Genomic DNA, 3,359 nt, shown 5'->3' on the forward strand with positions numbered 1-3,359 from the left:
GCTCTTAATAAAATATAGGGATTAAGTGTGTGTTTTGGGAGTGGATAATTGCTTCTGCTTCATTTTCAACAACTTCTATCAAGACAAGGTTTGTAGGTAAAAGAAATACCTTTTGTTATGCTGATTAGTAAAGTTAGGAAAAGTAGGCTAGTTCTTGAGTATGCAAGTCCTTTCTCCATTCTGAATAGAACCTGCAATTTCGCTGCTAAATATAAATTGAGAACACTTGCCTTTAATTTTGTAGATACGTGCCAGTTGGACCCTCTGAAAGCAATAGTAGTTGGTACCTGTGGAGCAGAGTGTAACATTAGTACATGGGAAGAGGGATTAAGCAGGGTTTTTTCCCCCCAAAGAAAAGAGAAAGATGGGTAATTTTGATAAGAGTTTGAGTTACACTTGTGACCTGGGTTAGCAGCTGCATGTTGTTTGCATTGTATTTTGCTTCTAAACAAAATATTTTTACCTTCGTTTATTGAAGAATGTCTTTTTTGTTTATAGGCAAATGAGAAAGCAAATCTCTTGAAACATAAACAGTGGTACTTCCCTGGAGGGAGGAGATGGGAATTCTCCTGTTGGTCTGAGTGTTGCCAGGTGCCAGAAGTGGTCCCCAGTGGTGGTGGTAAGAAAAAAATCTTCCCCCACATTTCTGTATTTGCGTTTTGGCTGTAGCAATGAGATGCTTTTAGCAAAAAATGGGGGTGCAAATCCTGTTCTTTTCACAGAGCTGTATGAACTGCTGGGAGAGGTGTCAAAAGTCTCCTGCTCAGAGAACTTCAATTTAGGGACAAAACCAGTGCTTCAGCTTGTTGCTTGTTGTAGTGCTTGCTCCTGCTCTCTTGTGTATGCCGTATTTGTCAGTAATCATTGCAGCAAAGACTTAACCACAGGTAAAGCTCCGGAGGACTCTGGAAATACTTAACTATCTTCCCTTAAATGTAGAAGGGGAGCTGTGGCCTTACGGTGCTTCGAGGACCTCCTTTACAGAGTTCTTAGAAATCTCTTGAATTCTGACTCTCTGGTCATCTTAGGCTGCCTTTAATCCAAACATCCTTAAATTCTGTCAAATAATTGGATATGGAAATGTTAAGTTATAGCAACAAACTTCCTTCTTTTTGTCCTTTTTTGTAGTCTCTGCTACAAACAGTGGCAGCAAAAGTGGAAAGCTGATGAGACCCCGCTGACACAGCAATAGTACAGGGTTTTTCCAGGACAAGATCTTAAAACCCCAGAATGGTTAGTGTCAGATGTTGACATTTTAATGATGATCTCTGATACCCTGCCCCTTCATGGGCTATTAGTAGCTTTTTTATAGGGAAGTAATTTAATCTTAGTGATTTTGCAAAGACCTGGAGTGTAGCTTTAGTATTTTATAACCTTTCAAGGTCTATTATAGGACAAGTAGTCTCGCAAGAAACTTGCATTTCTGTGAGATACTTCTCAAAGCTCTGATTCACAGGGCAGTATGTACTGTATCGGCCACAGTCTGTGTTCACGGCATGTCTTTGGACCCCATACAAAGTTACATCCCTTTTGAAGATGTACATTTTCCTGCTGTAGAGGAAGTTAAAGCATTTACCCCAGATCATATTAGGTGGGCAAAGAACCACTTTATGCAAGCCCCAAACATTCTTGGATGAAAATTTTACCCCCCAAAATTAGTTATTGCATCTGAATCTGGTTAATGCAGCTTTGGTGGATGGAGGGAGACTCACTAAGTTGATTCATGAAAGTAGGCTTGTTACAGTGTCATAGTGACCAGCTACTTTCAAAACCGATTCTGCAAAATGCTTTTGCCCAGGCTTATTGCGATTGGTGTAAGAGCAACGCCCCAGAAAGACACAATAGCCTGGTTTCATGCATTTGCTGTTTTGTAGCATATTTTTCAGGGTACATGGCTGCAATTTTTGCTTTTCTTTGTGTGTAAGGACTGATAATGCCATCAATGTGAGTGTTACTGAGAAGCTAAAATGTGCTTGGGGGGCAGGATTTCATGAATTGTGCACAGCTCTTGAAAATTCAAGCTCTGCTTCTGTTTGGAGAAGAGAGAACTTGGGCTTCTCATACCCAGCCCTGCAGGCTGTCAAGCCTGGTGCCTGTGCTCCTCGTGTAGTGCGTGCCTGGGTGTCTTATCTCGAGTTGCAAGCAGGAAGAATCTGGAAATGAAATGTTCTGAATGAAGTGGATGGCCGTGCTGGAAGCTGAATAATGGCATGAATAATTCCTTCAGCCTTCACCTTCTTGATTGTTCAGATAAATCCTGAGTGGGTCGATAGATATTCATATGGATTAGAGAAATTGTACTGAGGGCTTTTCAGTGTCTCGGTGGATGCTGCTTCTGCAGAACAAATCTCCATTTAGTGAACCAAAGCACAACTGGTGCCAACAGGCACACAGTCAAGGAGGTGAGGGACTGAATTACGGGGAGGTCAAGTTATGATAGCGTTTGCCATGGCAGCCGTCCCCTCCTGTTGGGGTTTATGCATGGGCAGAGGCCCTTTTGGTATCACCTGCTGCTATTGTCCTTCTTGTGTGTCTTTGTGAGGGGATTTCTCTTTCTCAGACTTGCCAGTGTTACAAATCATAGCAACTGTTGGAAGATTCAATTTTTGTATGAACTTGGTTGGGGACCACGGGGAGGGGGGAATCTTTGCAATGCACTTGAGGACATAAGGATCTTGGCAGGCTAGACCAAAAAGCAGCTCATAAAAGCAGTCATGGCAGTCACAACTTCAAGAGTTTTCTATACTTCAAGCGAGGAGAAATGTGAAGTACATGGGGAAATCCAGTAACATTCTCTGCTTTCAGATTTAATAAGGCTGTGGTGATGGGCTATTTCAAAGCCCATAAGACAGAGGCCGCTTCACTGGCAGACTGATGTTCTGACAAGCTGCTGCCAGAGATACGATCCCTGGCTGTTAGTCTCATGCGGTGCAGTTTTTAAGCTAAAAGTCAATTTTGCACAACATGCAGGAGTAATGTGCTCTCCTATCTGTTTTTAATAGATAGTGCACTGAGTTGGAACACTATGAAAATGAGAAAGGCCGTGTTTTCCTTGATAGTCTAGAAACATTCGAGAAGGTCTGGGTGTGTTAGGTGCATTATAGCATGGAGACCTCTTCTGCAAGGTGGAAAGTGTTGCTCTGAACTCCTTCAGGAGGGGGCAAATATTGTTTCCATGTCTCCTCTTAACTACTGAGACCGCGTATAAGAAGCGGGCAGCAGAAGATCAGATCACCTTGTTGTGACTTTTATTTGGAAGAAGCGAGCATGACAACGGTGTTTTGTGAAGCACTCTGTCCTCTCGATCTTTGAAAACACTCGGACTGTGTCCCACTGAGCTCTGCTCACCAGAGAGCTTA

The 3,359-nt window shown here is 42.6% G+C and overlaps 1 protein-coding gene across 1 annotated transcript in view; it reads left to right on the forward strand.

Annotated features, from left to right (window-relative positions):
* The first annotated feature begins 539 nt into the window (after positions 1 to 539).
* AGPAT3 (1-acylglycerol-3-phosphate O-acyltransferase 3) overlaps positions 540 to 3,359 on the forward strand; it is a 51,343-nt gene continuing 48,523 nt past the window's right edge. The window contains exon 1 of the mRNA XM_009641026.2: positions 540 to 619. The gene's annotated coding sequence lies outside the window, so the exon portion shown is untranslated. The remainder of the gene's footprint in view (positions 620 to 3,359) is intronic.

Source organism: Egretta garzetta, unplaced genomic scaffold (genome assembly GCF_000687185.1).
Source record: "Egretta garzetta isolate BGI_Z169 unplaced genomic scaffold, ASM68718v1 scaffold45, whole genome shotgun sequence".
Lineage (NCBI taxonomy): Eukaryota > Metazoa > Chordata > Aves > Pelecaniformes > Ardeidae > Egretta > Egretta garzetta.